The sequence below is a fragment of the Triticum dicoccoides genome, chromosome 2B (assembly GCF_002162155.2).
Source record: "Triticum dicoccoides isolate Atlit2015 ecotype Zavitan chromosome 2B, WEW_v2.0, whole genome shotgun sequence".
NCBI classification, from domain to species: Eukaryota; Viridiplantae; Streptophyta; class Magnoliopsida; order Poales; family Poaceae; genus Triticum; species Triticum dicoccoides.
In genome coordinates, this window is record NC_041383.1 from 798,690,685 (window position 1) to 798,710,133 (window position 19,449).

General features: G+C 40.8%; 1 pseudogene; it reads right to left on the minus strand.

Annotated features, from left to right (window-relative positions):
- The window catches only part of LOC119361483, a 33,188-nt pseudogene extending 15,892 nt beyond the window's left edge, over window positions 1-17,296 (minus strand).
- Window positions 17,297-19,449: the final 2,153 nt, after the last annotated feature.

Below are 19,449 nucleotides of genomic sequence, written 5' to 3' on the forward strand. Positions count from 1 at the left end.
GGGAGGGGGGCGCCCAGTAAGGGTGGGCGTGCCCCCCACTCTCGTGGAGGCCTCGTGTCCTTCTCGGACTACTTCTTTCTTCCTAAAATTCTTAAATATTCCAAAACTGATAAAAATTGCCTTTAGAATTGTTTTGGAGTCGGTTTACTTACCGTACCACATACCTATTCCTTTTCGGAGTCTGGAACGTTCTAGAAAGTGTCCCTTATGTATTCCTCCGGGGTTACGGTTTCAATAATATTAGTTTCAACATTGATAGGATTACCTGAAATATAATGTTTAATTCTTTGACTGTTCACCACCCTCGGACTTGTGCCTTCGAAGTTGTTGATTTTTATGGCACCCGAACGGTAGACTTCCTCGACAACGTAAGGACCTTACCATTTAGAGAGAAGTTTTCCTGCAAAAAATCTTAAACGAGAGTTGAATAATAACACATAATCACCTACGTTAAACTCACGCTTTTGTATTCTTTTGTCATGCCAGCGTTTTACTTTTTCTTTGAATAGTTTGGCATTATCATAGGCTTGGGTTCTCCATTCATCTAGTGAGCTAATGTCAAACAACCTCTTCTCACCGGCAAGTTTGAAGTCATAGTTCAGCTCTTTGATAGCCCAATATGTTGTATGTTCAAGTTCTAGTGGTAAATGACAAGCTTTTCCATAAACCATCTTATACGGAGGCATACCCATAGGATTTTTGTATGCATCATCAAGTTTCTTGGATCAATTCTTTCTAGATCTATTAACCTCCTTTTGCAAAATTAATTTGAGCTCTCTATTGCTCAACTCTACTTGACCACTAGACTGCGGGTGATAAGGAGATGCGATTCTATGATTAACATCGTACTTAGCAAGCATCTTACGGAAAGCACCATGAATAAAATGTGAACCACCATCAGTCATAAGATATCTAGGGACTCCAAACCTCGGAAAAATAACTTCTTTAAGCATTTTAATAGAAGTGTTATGATCAGCACTACTAGTTGGAATAGCTTCTACTCACTTAGTAACGTAATCAACAGCAACTAAAATATGTGTATATCCATTAGAGGCAGGAAAAGGTCCCATATAATCAAAGCCCCAAACGTCAAACGGTTCAATAACAAGAGAATAATTCATAGGCATTTCTTGACGTCTACTAATATTATCAATTATTTGACATTCATCACAAGACAAAACAAACTTACGGGCATCTTTGAAGAGAGTAGGCCAATAAAAACCGGATTGCAATACCTTATGTGCAGTTCTATCTCTAGCGTGGTGTCCTCCATATGATTCAGAGTGACACTTGCGTAGGATCTGTTCCTGTTCATGCTCAGGTACACAACGTCTAATAACACCATCTACTCCTTATTTATAAAGGTGTGGGTCATCCCAAAAGTAATGTCTTAAATCATAAAAGAACTTTTTCTTTTGCTGGTATGTGAAACTAGGTGGTATATATTTAGCAACAATGTAATTAGCATAATCAGCATACCAAGGAGTAGTATGAGAAGCATTAATGACCACTAATTGTTCATCAGGAAAGCTATCATCAATAGTCAGTGGGTCATCAAGAACATTCTCTAACTTAGACAAGTTGTGTGCAACGGGGTTTTCAGCTCCCTTTCTATCAATAATATGCAAATCAAATTCTTGGAGCAAGAGGACCAATCTAATGAGTCTAGGCTTAGCATCTTTCTTTTCCATAAGATATTTAATAGCAGCATGATCAGTGTGAATAGTAACTTTAGAATCAACAATATAAGGTTTAAACTTATCACATGCAAACACAACTGCTAAGAATTCTTTTTCAGTAGTAGCATAATTTCTCTAGGCAGCATCAAGAGTCTTACTAGCATACTGGATAACATTCAATTTCTTATCAACTCTTTGCCCTGGAACAACACCTACAGCATAATCACTAGCATCACACATAATTTCAAAAGGTAAATTCCAATCAGGTGGCTGAACAATAGGTGAAGTGATCAAAGCTTTCTTAAGTATTTTAAATTCTTCTACACAATCATCATCAAAGACAAAAGGAATATCTTTTTGCAATAAATTAGTCAGAGGCCTAGAGATTTTAGAAAAGTCCTTAATGAACCTCCTATAAAAACCGGCATGACCAAGGAAACTTCTTATACCTTTTATGTCCTTGAGACATGGCATCTTTTCAATAGCATCAACTTTAGCTTTATCAACTTCAATACCTCTCTCGGAGATTTTGTGCCCCAAGACAATGCCTTCATTAACCATAAAGTGGCACTTTTCCCAATTCAAGATGAGACTAGTGTCTTCGCATCTCTGCGAAATTCAATCAAGGTTGCTCAAGCAATCATCAAAAGAGGATCCATAAACGGAGAAGTCATCCATGAATACCTCACAAATCTTTTCACAGAAGTCAGAGAATATAGCCATCATACATCTTTGAAAGGTAGCAGGTGCATTACATAAACCAAAAGGCATACGTCTATAAGCAAAAGTACCGAAAGGGCAAGTAAAAGTAGTTTTTGATTGATCTTCCGCTGACACAGGTATTTGAAACAAACCAGAATAACCATCTAGAAAGCAGAAATGTGTATGTTTGGATAGTCTTTCTAGCATTTGATCAATAAAAGGTAAAGGGTAATGATCTTTCTTAGTAGCTTTATTTAATTTACGGAAATCAATTACCATCCTATAACCCGGAATAATTCTTTCCGGAATCAGTTCATCTTTATCATTAGTAACAACAGTAATACCTCCCTTTTTAGGCATACAATGGACAGGGCTTACCCATTCACTATCAGCAACTGGATAAATTATACCTGCTTCGAGGAGCTTTAGTATCTCCTTTCTTACCACTTCTTTCATCTTGTGATTCAATCGTCGTTGAGGATCTCTGACTGGTTTGGCATCTTTTTCCACTTTAATTTTGTGTTGACATAACGTGGTACTAATGCCCTTGAGATCATCCAGAGTATATCCAATAGCAGCACGGTGCTTCTTCAGAGTTTTCAATAATCTTTCCTCTTCCTGCTCTGAAAGGTTAGCACTAATAATAACAGGATATATTTTCATTTCATCAAGATAAGCATACTTAAGATTATCAGGTAATGGTTTTAGCTCAAACACGGGATCACCCTTGGGTGGAGGGGGATCCCCTAGAATTTCAACGGGAAGGTTATGTTTCAGAATAGGTTCCTGTTTAAGGAACACCTCATCTATTTCCCTTCTTTCTTTCATAAACATATCATTTTCATGGTCTAGCAAATATTGTTCTAACGGATCGGTAGGAGGCACGGCAATAGAAGCAAGACCAATTATTTCATCTTTACTGGGTAATTCTTTATCACGGGGTTGTCTACGAAATTTAGCAAAATTAAACTCATGAGTCATATCATCCAAGCCAATCGTAACAACATCCTTTTCGCAATCAATCTTAGCTTTAACAGTGTTCAAGAAGGGTCTACCAAATATAATGGGACAAAAGTCATCTTATGGAGAACCAAGAACGAGAAAATCAGCAAGGTATTTAACCTTCCCACACAAGACTTCAACATCTCTAACAATCCCAAAAGGTTTAATAATATCTCTATTGGCAAGCTTGATAGTAACATCAATACCTTCCAATTCAACGAGTGCAATGTCATGCATAATTTCTTTATATAAATCATAGGGTATTGCACTAGCACTAGCACTCATATCACATAAGCCATGATAACAATGATCTCCTATTTTAACAGAAATAATAGGCATGCCTACAACAGGTCTATGTATCTTAGCATCTGGTTTTGCAATATTAGCAGCTTCATCACAGAAATAAATAACATGCCCATCTATATCATCATCCAAGAGATCTTTAACCATAGCAATACTAGGATCAACTTTAATTTGCTCAGGAGGTGTATAAGTTCTAGTATTACTCTTACGAACAACAATCGAAGTTTTAGCATGATCCATTATCCTAACAGGAAAAGGTGGTTTCTCAACATAAGTAGTAGGAACAATAGGATCATTATAAGTGATACTCTTTTCTTCAACTGTAATAGGTGCAACTACTTTTACTTCAATGGGAGGATTATATTTAAACCACTTCTCCTTAGAGAGATCAATGTGAGTAGCAAAAGATTCACAAAAAGAAGCTACTATCTCAGAGTCAAGTCCATATTTAGCGCTAAATCCACGAAAAACATCGGTATCCATAAAACATTTAACACAATCAAACTTAGGTGCCATACCTGACTCCTTACCATCGTCGGAACCCCAATCTTCACAGTTGCGTTTAATTCTTTCCAATAAGTCCCATTTGAATTCAATAGTCTTCAGCATATAAGAACCAGCACAGTAAGTATCGAGCATGGTGCGATCATTGAGAGAAAGCCGAACATAAATTTTTTGAATAATCATTTCTCTTGAGAGCTCATGATTGGGGCATGAATATAACATTGACTTAAGTCTCCCCCAAGCTTGAGCGATGCTTTCTCGTTCGCGAGGCCAGAAATTACATATGTAATTACGATCACGATGAACAAGATGCATAGGATAGAACTTCTGGTGAAATTCCAACTTCAATCGTTTATAATTCCAAAATCCCGTATCATCACATAGCCTGTACCATGTCAATGCATCTTAAATAATCCACAAACTTCATCCACAAAGATAAGGTGTAAATTGGGATGCAATGTTCCATCTCCTGCAAATGGATTAGCTAGCAGTTTCTCTATCATACCTGAAGGAATTTCAAAGTGAACATTTTCAGTAGGTTCAGTAGGTTGAGTAGCAACTCTTTGCTCTACTGGTCGGGGCGAAGATGCCCCAAACAAGCCCCTCAAAGGATAAGTTTCCATAGTAACAAGTAACAGAAAATTTCAGCACACTATATAAATGTTTCCTTACCAAGTTCCACTCACCAAAAGCGCTACACTCCCCGGCAACGGCGCCAGAAAAGAGTCTTGATGACCCACAAGTGTAGGGGATCTATCATAGTCCTTTCGATAAGTAAGAGTGTCGAACCCAACGAGGAGCAGAAGGAAATGATAAGTGGTTTTCAGTACAAGCACTGAAATTGTAGGTAATAGATAGTTTTGTGATAAGATAAATTGTTACGAGTAACAAGCGATAAAAGTAAATAAGGTGCAGCAAGGTGGCCCAATCCTTTTTTTAGCAAAGGACAAGCCTGGACAATTTCTTATAATGAGAAAAGCGCTCCCGAGGACACATGGGAATTATCGTCAAGCTAGTTTCATCACACTCATATGATTCGCGTTTGGTACTTTGATAATTTGATATGTGGGTAGACCGGTGCTTGGATACTGCCCTTACTTGGACAGGCATCCCACTTATGATTAACCCCTATTGCAAGCATCCACAACTACAACAAAAGTATTAAGGTAAACCTAACCACAACATTAAACATATGGATCCAAATCAGCCCCTTACGAAGCAACGCATAAACTAGAGTTTAAGCTTCTGTCACCCTAGCAACCCATCATCTACTTATTACTTCCCAATGCCTTCCTCTAGGACCAAATAATGGTGAAGTGTCATGTAGTCGACGTTCACATAACACCACTAGAGGAGAGACAACATACATCTCATGAAAATATCGAACGAATACCAAATTCACATGACTACTAATAGCAAGACTTCACCCATGTCTTCAGGAACAAACGTAACTACTCACAAAGCATATTCATGTTCATAATCAAAGGTGTAATAATATGAATTAAGGATCTGAACATATGATCTTCCACCAAGTAAACCAATAAGTATCAACTACAAGCAGTAATCAACACAACTAGCAACCCACATGTACCAATTTGTGGTTTTGGATATAAGATTGGATACAAGAGATGTACTAGGGTTTGAGAGGAGATAGTGCTGGTGAAGATGTTGATGGAGATTGACCCCCTCCCGATGAGAGGATCGTTGGTGATGACGATGGTGATGATTTTCCCCCTCCCAGAGGGAAGTGTCCCCGGCAGAACAGCTCTGCCGGAGCTCTAGATTGGTTCCGCCAAGGTTCCACCTCGTGACGGCGGAGTTTCATCCCGTAAGCTTGCCCACGATTTTTTCCAGGGTAAAAGCCTTTATATAGCAGAAGATGGACACCAGAGGGCCACCAGGGGGCCCAGGAGACAGGGGGCGCGCCCTGTAGGGGTGGGCGCGCCCCCCACCCTCCTGGCCAGGGTGTGGCCCCCCTGAGGTGTTTCTTCCGCTCAATAATTCTTATTAAATCCAAAAGTAAGTTTCGTAGAGTTTCAGGTCATTTGGAGCAGTGCAGAATATGTTTCCAATGTTTGCTCCTTTTCCAGCCAGAATTCCAGTTGCCGGCATCCCCCCTCTTCATGGTAAACTTTATAAAATAAGAGAGAATAGCCATAAGTATTGATATATAATGTGTAATAACAGCCCATAATGCAATAAATATTGATATAAAAGCATGATGCAAAATGGACGTATCAGGCACCCACGGCACCCCCATTGGATCCGCCACTGAGCACACATGAGGCTAGGGTAACAACTTAGTACCAGATTCTAGCCATGGCATAAAAACCCACCGAAACTATGCCTAACCTGTAACACACAGCACTGATTGTCCGATAAGCTCACGCAAACAGCAAAACTGACAAGTTGGGCCCACTTATCGTGCTGACGTGGCAAGGACTAAATGTAAAAAAATAGATTAACCAATTGTGGTGGCAAATGAGCTGGCAGAGGAGGCGTGGGTCCCACGTGTCATCACCCTTCTCCTTCTTCCTCCTCCCATCGACGCCATCTCCTAGAGCTCTGTCTTAAGGGCGCACCGCCGGTGGCAGGACACTGACTGCAGGCAACCATGGAGCCCCGTCGCGGATAGGGGGGGGGGACTACCGACAACAAGCATCTCGACTGTGAGCTCGCTCTGGGTGCGGGCGACCTCACGTCGTTGCCGCCATCGCCGGCGGATCCATGGGCATCCTTTTGTCTGGGCGGGGGTTGGCGCTCGAAGGAGAGCTCGGGCGCGTCCCTGCAGCCGAGGTCAGCCATGTCCGATGACCAATGTCAGTGCAAGACAAGCTGCTGCCAGGTCTCGCGGGAGTGGTGGTTGGGCGCATGTAGGTGTGTGTGTGCTCGTGGAGTGGAGCACGCTTGTAGGTGTCTACGTGCCCATGTCGTGTAGGTGTGTGTGCGTGCTTGTGCTCGTGCTTGGCTGCCACGGCCAGGGTGGCCATGGATCTCTCAGCTCGCACGGGCACTGGGAGCTCAGGCGTACACACCGACGCGAGCGGCGTTGGCCTACGAGGCCTCAGCCCCCCCTCCCCCACACACACCACCTCCATCGTGCTCGTCGGTGTGGGCATAGTCGCTGCAGTCCTGCCGCCCACAAGTTGCTCGATGTAATGTCGCATAGAAGGTACGAAGATGATCATATAGTCACAGACATGCAGGGTCCGCATCTCATTTGCCACCTCAGCTAGTCAAAGCTTGTTTTGTGCTTGGTCTTTGCCACATCAGCTCTGACAGGCGGGCCCCACCTATCGGTTTTGCTGTTTTCGTGACCAAATTTGAGCGTCAGTGCTCCGCGTACGCATTAGGCGTATTTCCGGTGTTTTTTTGTTCCCCGCCTTCATTATGGTACCAAGTTGTTACCCTAGCCCCAAGTGTGATAGTTTTGGATAAATAACTCCTGTTTGGAACACTTGATAGAAAAAACAAGGTAAGAAAAATTGCAGGAACTAGATGACATGTCTTTCCTCTCAATAAAGGCATGTTAAATTTCTTAGTGCAAAGGGTAGGCCTACTCTTGTTCTTTTCATATTGTTTAGTGCAAAACTGTCTAGTCTGGGATCTAGGTCCAAACTTGCACTTCCTCGCTATACACTAATTCATGAACTTAATTATTGGTATATGTGTATCTGGAGACACATTAATGCATTTAATTGCCATCAATTTGTCATCATTTTATTTTTAATGAATTCCTCCATTACATTAGCAGTCATTCATATCTCATCCATTATATAATGGTTGCTGTTGCATAATTTCTCCATCACAACCTACCAAGACAACCATCGACATTTCATATCAGCACCACAACATTACAAAGATGAGGGCAGCCCTTACGCTACTGCTAACCCTTGCTTTCATTATGATATCATCAGGTATAGTCCATTCATGCAACAACTTGCTCTAGGGATCCATCGTAGCAAATTATAGTAACAATAATGGGTGTTTTTCTTGGGAGATGCTTTTCAGACATGGCAAATTGGAAACGTTCACTAGTAGGAAACGGGCCTTTAGTCCCGGTTCCAGAGGGCCTTTAGTCCCGGTTTCAGGGTCTGGACTAAAACACAAAACCTTTAGTCCCGGTTTGCTTATGAACCAGGACTAAAGGAGCTTCACGTGGTCGCTGTGTGAAGCTCCACCTTTAGTACCGGTTGGTAACACCAACATGGACTAAAAGATTTTTTTTTGAAATTTTGTTTTTCTGAATTTTTTTTGATTTTTTTTTCAATTTTTTTCCTGGTTTTCAAATTTCTGAATTATTTGACAATTTAATCTCTAATCACCCCTCATCATTGCTCAATTATGAATCACTCATTCCAAATCGTCTAACTTTCCGGCCGGTCACCCATCCTTTCACTACTTCAGTCTAAGCACACTTAACTTTCGAGTTCTATTCCCCCTAGTTTCCAAGTTTGCACTTGTTGTTTTCCTGACAATAAAAAGCTGTCAGTCCTATTAACCCTTAGGAGTTGAATTTGAGCATTAAGTACCGTCTGAGTTTAAACTATTATTCTAAAAAATAGTTATTTAGTAACACTAATATTTCTTGAATAAGTAGTTTGACCACAGTTTGATCAGATTTGACCATAGTTTGACCAAAATTCAGAAAAAACTAAAATAATTATTTAGTAACACTAACATTTCTTGAATAAGTAGTTGGACCATAGTTTGACCACAGTTTGACCAGATTTAACGAAATTCAAAAAAACTGAAATTTGAGCATAACTTTTTTCCTTTAAGAATTTGAGGATTCTAAAATTTGCAAAACCCCCTATGGCCGTCGAAATCGGAAGCGGATTTTCATGCTGATTTTTTTGATATGTTATGTGTTTTTTTCGACATCATATGCAAACGATATGACCATTTTACTTTTTCATAACACTTTTTTGCAAAACATGTTCAAATTTAACTTTTTAAATTTTCCTAACTAGTAGATGTAGTAACATAACTACATCTCGAAGGATTTTAATTTTCGAAGTTTTAATCATTTTTTTGTTTTTTACAAAACTGAAATGGCGATACACGGGGTGGGGGGGGGGGTAGAGTTTGAACCCCTTTAGTCCCGGTTTGAGACACGAATCAGGACTAAAGGGCATCGCACCATTTAGTCCCGGTTCGTGTCTCAAACCGGGACTAATGCCTTCCCGACGCCCTAGCCACTCGAACCGGGACTAATGCTCACATTAGTCCCGGTTTGTAATGTAACCGGGACTAATGCTCACATTAGTCCCGGTTCGTAGGGCAACCGCGACTAATGTGTACATTGAGCTTGGACGAAAACCCTGTTTTCTACTAGTGGTTGTCGGCCATTTGTTATCCCACCATTGAAAACATTATGTAGTCCCACGCTACTGGTATAACAAGAGGGGGAGGGCGAAATGCAAAAAAGACACCAAGTGTGACTGGGTGTCCTACTGTGTTCCCGACGGCTGCAACTGCACACTGTGCGGAGATTTCAACCTCCCACCCATGGGTCCTATGAAGAAATGGATATTAACCACCTAGGGTGTATAGTTTTGCAAGCATATTAAGTCACTAGAGCATAACACACAATGACCATGCATCGTAGATCATACACGTTTTTCTATTAGTCGATATGGTTCAAAATAGTTGCCTTTTAGAAGCTTTGGCAACTAAGGATCTCTTATAAATTCATGTATTTCTCTTACTTTGCAAACGAGGATCGCCCTTTTTTTAAGGATCTCCCATAGTAAAAGGATCTTACAGAGAGCGGACACGAGCACGATGGGGCTAAACAAAAGCCCCAAGATGGTTTGGGCTGAAGCTGGGGTTTTCAGTTCGGCTTTTCCATTGGGTTTGGGCTGAAGCTGATGGATTTGGTGGTACAGGCGTAGATGTGACGAAAAGAGGGTTCGATTTAGTTTGGACCGGGACTGCTCCGTCAGATGTAAATTCGGAACCGGAGCTCCTATATGATGCTCCTTGCGTCAAAGAGTCAACGTTTCGCACCGCCCTACCAAACTTGGGCCGGCCCATCTGGCTTTTGAGAGATGAAAAACGCGAAAAATGTACATGCTAGCACGGAATTGGAACCCATGACCTCTTGGTGTTGCGTCCGTTATGCTAGCTGCTGTGGCCAACCAACTCTCGTGCGAAATGTGCAGCACGACATTAAAAGAAACAAATGACAACGATAAAACTTAACATTTGCTAAAAAAATACCAAAAACTAAAGTCTCGCTGAGGAACCAGGTCGCTGGCCACTATAATTCCTGGGAATTTGTGTATACAATTGCAACCTGGTGCATATGAACTATAAGCTGCAACTGATTTAAGCATTTTCGAATTTTGAATATGATTTCTATTTTTAAAAGTAAATATTTTGTGAAATGATAGCATCTCCAAAATTGTGAACATGATTTCAAATCTTCAAACATTTCATGGAAGCATAAACATCATTCGGGATTCTCAAACATCTTCTTGCAAAAAGGAAAGAAATTGCAAAGGAGAATTGGTTTCAAAATTATGAAAACATTTTGTTGCAAAAAGAGGAAAGAAATTGCAAACGCAAATATATTTAGAAAAAACAGGAGCAAACATTGAAAATGGGAACATTTTTTAAAATTGCGAACAATTATTTCAAAACTCGAACATTTTTCTAATTGGCAAAAACCGTGAATAATATCAAATTTCAGAAGAAATTTTGGCAAGCTAGAACACTATTTTAAATTCCCAAACATAGGTTAAATTCCTAAACAAAAAATAAAATTACAATTTTTTTAAAATTCCTAGAAATTTTTATAAAATTCAGAACAAATTTTGGAAACATGAACAATTTTCACATTCGTCAAAAAAATTACAAATTGTGAGCATTTTCTGAAGTTCCCGATTTTTTTTTGAAAATTTCCAAATCAATTTTAAAAACATGATTTGTTTAACTTTTGTGAACAAAATGTTGAAAATGAGAACATTTTTAAATTCCTAAAAAGTGTAGGAATTTGTGAACAATTTTTTAAAAAATCTTGCCAAAAAAAAACTGGTTCATGAACCTTCTAGAAGGTTCAGAAAACCGGAAAAGATTGCATGTCTCGCTTCTATATGGGCCGGCCAGAAGCATCGTCGAGAGAGTCTTCCCCAAGGGGTGGGAAAAAACAAAAGAGACACGCTAGGCCTGTACAAATAGTGTGTGTGAACAGGAGGGTGTGTGTTTGTTGATTATTCGAAATCACTAGTTAAGAGGTATCCTTTGAAAAGGTCACCCTCACTTCCTCTAAGGATGACAAGTGACACACCACATTGTGACACATGTTGCAACAGAAGAGTTTTGTGCTTTTTTTTGGTGATTCGTTTTCTCAAAATGTTTTATCTATTCAACGGTGCATCCAAATCACGAACTATTTTCATCGTCGCGTTTGCGTGTCGAGATCATCAAAACTAGCTCCCATGTAAATAGGTTTGTACGAATTTTTTTCTTCAAATAAATAGAAAACTGAAAAAATAAATAGAAAATCAGAAACCAAAAAATGGGGAAACCGAAAGCACAATTGTGCTTCACACGGAAGCACATTTTGCTCCACTTTTTACTTTTCAAAAAGTACAACACAATTGTACTTCACACGGTGCATAGCTGTGTTTTTCACTTTTCGGGAGCATAGTTTGTGCTTTACACGGGAGCGCAACTGTGCTTTCTACTTTTCGAGAAGCATAGTTCTTTCACGCCCAACATAACTATGATTATCACTTTTAAATAGGCACAGTTCATGTTGCACGCTGTGCACAACTGTGTTGTTCACTTTTCATAAAGAACTATTTGTGTGCACTCACATGATGTGCTTCATGCGGAGAAAACAAAAACCTGTGTTTTTTCATAAAAACCAAGCAAAATTCGTAAACCCCAAAGCATAAAAATGCATGCAAAAAAAAAAAAAACGTGCTCCCTTGGGTGCGTCCAATGTGTGACCGGCTGAGTGCACTACTTGGGGCGCTTGCATGTTGTCCAATCCACCAAAATTGACGCAGAGGCCCTCCAGAGGTACCTGTTAATTAGTTGCTCCGATTATCTACCGCTGCCGTGTTACATGTTGAATAGGTTTTGCCCGTTTGTTGATTATTTGCCGCACCGTTTAGTGTTGATATTAAGGCCTAGAAATTGATATTAGCATTGCGCAACCGGAATGCCGTTGTTTGGATATTTGAATAACCATTGTTTGGATGGTCAGGGGAATTGAGTTGCTGAACCGGCCCGAAATATTGGCTAGCCCGCTCTGGCAGGCCGCGTGGCTATTCTCGAATTCGAGGTCACGATCTCGACTTTGTCTCAGCATTTTTTAGCCATTACTTACTTTTTTACTTTGATAATTTGTCACATCTTACATTGTAATTGATATGTCGCCACCTTTAATTTGCACTTTCATCTTTTACCATTTTTTCACACTACTTGAAATGACCGACACAATATATAAATAAAACAGTGGACCATAATACCCCTTTGTGCTAGTTTGACCAGGTATTTCAGCCAACTGAAATCAAATCGGGAGGGGATGAACCTGTTCACCGTCGTCGTCGCCCTGGTGATGGCCACCTCCCCCTCTCATTGCTGCTATCCTCCAGTTTGTCGACGGCCGCGCTACCGGCGTGCTAACTCTCATGGGTGACGTGGGCACGCTGTTCCCCGCCCCGTGCGGCTCACTGTCTGCCACCACCCCGAGCTCTTGTCCCTGTTATCAATTGCTTACGGTCGTCGCCACTCCCTCCAGTCGCTGGAGCACTGCAAGCGGAGGTAGCGTGCACTCTCGCCGGTGTATGCTCTGGTGCTCGTCCAACGCCTGCGTGGCCATGAACTGGCAGTTGCGGGGCGGCGACCATGGCGCAGATCGATCGGGAGGGAGGGGTAGAGTAGGGGTGGCCGGGAATGGCAGGCGCCGCTTCCGACCGCCATCCTCTAGCGTTATTGAGGGCGAGAGGTGTGGATGGTCAGTCTGTAGGTGAGTGATATTCTATTCATTTTATGTGGGAACCACCTGAAAGAGGGCAACAGATCAAAGTGCAAAGTAAAAAAAGCGGCAACCGATCAATTACAATCTCCGCTACTATTACGGTTGTTGGAACAGCAAGCCCTACTTCCTTCACTGGGACACTGGCACCAAACAAAAACAAAACTAGACTGCCCGAACAACAAGTCCTGCCGCTTCCTCCCGTATCTGCAGGTTGAACAAACAAAGACACTCCCCCTCATCCCAAAAAAAAACGAAACCAAGGCACCAAGCTATGCCAGAAACATTGAATATCATCTCTTCGTTATCTTTAGATCTAATAACCTACATTTGTATGTATGTACATGTGTTTTCTGATGAATTGCATTGTCTTAATCTCAGGAGAATTTTCAAAGAACCATAATCTGGAGACACAAGACACCTTCATCATCAACAAAAGCCTCGAGTCCGGCAAATTCGTACGTGAAAACTCTACTCTACCTCGCTTCTAGAAGCTACACCATCTTGGTCGATCTATTCGATCGCGTGTGCGGTGCGCCCACGTTTTGACGCGGAATGCATCAAATAGGAAAAACCATTCAAAACGCTGGACGGGAGACGTCGCGACGGACGACGGAGCGAGCGACGGCGCCGCGCCGCCCAGAACTCCCTCGCGCACCTTCCCCAGCCGTCTTTCCGTCGCCCCGTATCTTCCCCACGAACAGAGGGATGGCGACGGTGTTGGCGTGTTGCTGTACGAGCGAGCGATCCTCCCAGCTCGACCGTCGCGCATCGCCGAATTCTCCACTACGAAACAAAAACACGAGTCTCAACTCTCAAGCGTGCCTCATTGCCAGTCGCTTTGCACATGCGTGCTAACTGGAAAGGGTCGGTAAACTTCACACTGAAGCATGGTCGTAATCGTAATTGTCAAACTGGGCAAGGAATTACGTAGCATATGTAGGAAGAATCTGCGAAAACAGAGGGAGCAATATGAATGTACTGTAGGATTCAGCGAGGACCAGAGGCGTTACAAAAACAGAGGCATGCGTATCTGCAAAGATAGACTGTCATTATTCAGCGTGGACAGAACAAGGGAAGCCGAATGAACACTTCCCCTGTTCCGCTGTATTCGGGACGGAAGATTTGTTACATATATGAAGAGTGCCAAGTGGGATTTTTTTTCTGTAAATAGAAGTTATTGAAATCATGGTCAGGCAGGCCGGCAGTATTTGCTTTCTCTATGTGGTTTTATTATTAACCTAAGGTACCCTGATCAATACTTGCCCTTGAATGTGGGCCATAACCCTGTATCAGTTCAGCGCTTGCCCTTGAATATTTACCATGACAGGCAATGAACATTCGTTCATATTGTAACAGTTATTTCGTCCGGAGTGTCGTCGGAGGCAGGCTAATGGCCTGTTTAGCTTTCTGGTTGCAGAAGCTACGGCGTGCTAGAAGGTGATGTTGCTGGCCTGGTACGCTCGACTTATCTCCCTCTTTTGTCCTAGTTCTTGGGTCTAGTTTTCCTTGAATTAGTTTGCTGCACTTTTTTCTTCTCACAATTGCTTTCCTTGTCGTCTGCTCAGACAAGCTTGAATTGTTCTTACAAAGTTACAAGGGCAGCATCTGGATTGTTTGTTTCCTTAGTTTCAGCTTATTTTCAATACGAGTCTTGTTAAGTTGAGTGGGATCCTATTCATGGACCATAAGCTAATGCAATACAGTATTAAGAACAATAACAGGAATTAAACCAATGAACTCTGATGGCCTGTGAATCAAACAGATGAAGGAGAAATCGATAGGGAACTGAATTTAAGAAATATACAATTGTTGGAAAGGTAAATAAGTGACCAAGAAAACAACAACACTCTAGATTGCCACAGTCTTCGGCTTTATTACATAATCATAATAATTCTTGTTTAACAAACTCAAGTCTTAAGCTGCTGAGGACCCCAAGCTAGCTTTACAGGCCAAGAAGCAAACAACAGCACAACGGTGGCGATAACCAGTTGGCAACGACAACTTACAGGAAAGTAGTAAAGAGATCTGAAGAAAAACCCTCAAAAAAGAACACTTGTGAAACAGATATACTGAAAAAAAGTGAATCAAACCAAACTCATGTAATCAAGCAGAGTGACAAAACAAAGCGATCACCACATCTTACTACACACTGGGCCACTGCACGACGCCGTATTTAACCACAACCTTGATCTGATCGGATTTTTGGCGGTTCTCATTCATCGTCTTTAATTGCTCCACTGCACGGTGCAATGCAGGGTTGTCTTTGTTACCTTCAAGAACCACATCTTTAAGGCTTGTCAAATGCTCCATGCCTTCGAGCATCTTAGACTCTTTGTGTAGAAATCTCACCTGGAGTTTCTCGAGCTTTGACATTGATTTTTCCTCAAATCTGAGAACTTGCATAAAGTCAATATCGAAGTTCCGGTACAGGTTCTTGAGTGCTGGAAAGTTGTGGGCAGTTTGTGCAACCAGCTCTAGAGCAACGTAGTAGTACGCCTCCAGATGTATGCCCAACAGATTTGGCAGCTTACATACTGGGCCAAACAGTTGGTCACCAACCAAGTATGTCCAAGCAAGGAAGAGCTCGGTAAGATAATTCAGTGAACCGACACAGTCGAGCAATTTGCTAATGCCGGAGCCCATCCTAAGATATCTAAGGAGCCGCGGCGGGGGGTCGATTTCATGTATGAAGTCCAAATATTGTGGGTCCCCAAGAGGGTCGGTACGGTTGACCCAAGGATGGTCGGTAACGTTGAGCCACCTGAGGCAATATATCTTTCCCAGGGATACGACCAGATTTTTCCTAACATTCAAATCAAGGGGACTGCAGTCCACATCTATACGTAACTCTCTCACTTGTTGTAGGTTACCGAGCTCTTCGGCAACATCAGCATCACTTGCAAAAACTACAACATTCACCATCTGTAGTGCCTTCATCCTACCCAAGCCCTTACTTGCTCTCCAAGACGTATATGACTTTGCTATTCGCTGCCGTGTTTTTGTGTGTGTGTGCGTTTGTGTTGGCTGTGTGCATCTTAGTTATGCAGAGGCCGGGTGTGTGCTCTTTTGGTTTGTATCTTCTTGATGCTTCTTTATGAGCTAATAAAATCTACCCTTTATCGAAAAAAAGACGTATAAAATATGGCATCCTTCTTGTTGAATTGGAGGTGTTCCAGTTTCTCTAGCTTTGTCACAGTTTCCGGTAGATCTTCAAGGTGCGTCTGACGTACATGAAGGGTCTCCAAAATTTCTAGATCACCGAGTTCCGGAGGCATCTCACTAATACTTGTTCCTTTCAAATTCAAGAACTTGAGAAGGACTAGTTGTCTCAAATGCTTGTTTTTTATGGCCGTGCAGTCTTCCAGGTCAAGTACCCTGAGCAGACTTAACTCACCTAGATGATCAAGCATCTCCATGTTATCTTCAGGGCCAAACATGCTCAGTGATCGGACATGCTCCATCTTCATCCCCTCGATGTCATTCTTCCTACCATGTGATGCTGCAATTTCGTTGGAGCAAGAGCCTTCGGATACTAGCTCTCCACCATGGATGGATAGGCGGCTAATGCTACCATACGACATCCCTTCATACGAACCACCTACTAGGCTAACAAAGTTGGCCTCCAGGGATTTAGACACCATGACCTCAAGGACCATGTCATGTACCTGACACGTCTCCACCATCCCATCCCACCAGCTGAAAATATTACCGGCCCGATCAATCATGTACCTACTCAACAACTCGTTATGGTAGGCTTCTGCAACCTCCATTAAGGTTAAACCTTGGATCTCGGCAACTAGTCCTTCTGTGATCCATCTCTTCAAGAGCCCCTTCTTGGTGATTACATAGTCCTCTGGGGAAATACCAAGGTACATTATGCAACCCTTGAGATAATAGTGCAAGTGGTTCTCCATTTGAGAACCAATTGACTTGCATACTCTTTCCTCATGCCCTCAAGGGTAGGGTGGTTCTCCATTTGAGAACCAATTGACTTGCATATTCTTTCCCACATATCTTTGCTCTCCAGTGATTTGTGGCTCACTAAAAGGTTGGCAATGCTAATAATGGCCATTGGTAGCCCACCACACTTTTTAAAGATTTTGTCCATTTCACCTCTCAGATCATTGTGCAAAGTGTCGTTCTCTGAACCAAATGCTCTCCTGAGGAACAACTAAATTAAGGGGTTTCATCTCATCAATGTGACCAACATCGACACTAGCATGGCATGCTTCGGCTACAGTCTCTATCCGAGTGGTCACAATGACCATGCTACCATTTTTATTGTCTGGCAACTTGGGTCTGATTGTGTCCCATGTTGCTACCGTCCATACATCATTAACCACAATGAGGTACCTGGTTTTATCATAGGAATTCCATAGTTAATCACCATTTTTTATAAATCATCATTAATTGCATAAACACGACTACACAAGGGCATAAAAAAGACATGATATTACCTAACTCCTCATTTTCAAGACCTGGGATAATCAATGTAGATTTTTTTGTATATGTTTTTATTATTGTAATAATTACACAATATTGTAAATTTTTAATGTTTTGTGTTTTCCTAACATAGTAATAAAATATATCAATATCCAACTAATGTAATAAGAGTTCACCAGATCGATCACCTGAAGATTTTTAGGCGTTGTTTTGAAGATCCATTGATAATACTTTGTTAACAAAATTATTGGTGCGTCAAATTTTATGGTTTTCGTTCACGGTCACCTACATTAGATCAGCACACCTTAAGCGCTTTGTGCATGACCATCTAGCGAGAGAACTTTTGAAATATACACATGTGCATCTGTTCCATTTTTTATGGAAAAAACATTTCTTAGGCTTGAGTTTTCTTCCCAGGGACATACATGTACCTTAATGGCGAGTATTTGTCAGCTGAAGGAAAATATGTATACCAAGAAAAAATATATTAAGATGATCTTACCGTAAATACTAATGCATGGATGAATAATACTCACTAGTCAGTAGTCACTACTACACAAAGGGTATCAAAGGGAGTTTTTAAGACGGGCGGCAAGGAAAACCATATTCCTTGCGTAACGTGGAGAATGTTGACCAAACACGCACCCTAGCTGCTATATAGGGCGACTCACTATCATTCTTTTTGTTCTTTCTCCCGCCATTAAGAAGGTTATATAACCTTATTCAATTTATTTTTCTTTTTCCCTTTTTCTGTTTCTTCTACCAGTTTTTATTTTCTGTTTATTTATTTATTTTTCGTCTTCTACTTTCTTGTTCCACATTACAATTTGCGATTTTTTTAAATCAACAAGACACTTTAAATTTGGGAACATTTTCCAAAACTATGAATATTTGTAAAGTCACATTTAAAAAAAATTGGACATTTTTACAAACTCATGATTTTTAGAAAATTTTCAAATTCAATAAATATTTTTTTTTTTTGAAATTCATGAAATCTTTTTCAGTTCGTGATTGGTTTTTATTTTCTTAGTTTTTTTTTCTAAAATTCAGATACATTTTAAAAACCATGAACACATTTTAAAATTCCTGATAGTTTTCTCAAATCATGATTTTTTTAATGGAACATTTCAAAATAAAAATTTAAATAAAGCAACAAATCATTTTCCAAATTCGTTAAAATTGTGGTAATTTAGGAAAATCATTCACAAAAAAATTTAGATTTGTGGGAATTTTTTAAAAAATAGCAATTTTTTTCTAAATTAATGAACATTTTGTGAAATTCAGGAACAATTTTCATCTTCACAAACATTAGGCAACGCCAGAAAATCCGGTCTCCTAGATAATATGGCCATAGAGTATGCCCAAACTGTTGTTTCTCTTGGAAATTTGGCATCGGGATGTGTAGCCATGAACTAGTGGGGATTTTTTTATTCCCCATTCATCTAGAAGATAGTACTGCACAACGGATTTAGAATGGTCAACCGATTTAATAGAATTTCGTTGTTTTAGTATTAAGTTCAAACTGTGGATCTAAATTCAAACTGCACCAGTAAATCATGTATAATTCTAGACCAGTCTGTTCATATGTCAGATAAAACTGACACACCATTTAAGAAAACTTGTCATTTTAATTTTTAAGGTTAAATTTTTTATTCCAATATTCAAACTACACCTATTTGCTTAAACAGTTCCAATGAATCAAGAATAATTCAGTGACCAACTTCGTGCTGCAGGCTTGCAGCTCAAAATGGTGAATAGTTTCGGAGAACTTGATGTTTTAGGCCCTGTTCGGATCCTCTCCGCTCCCCCACTGCAGCT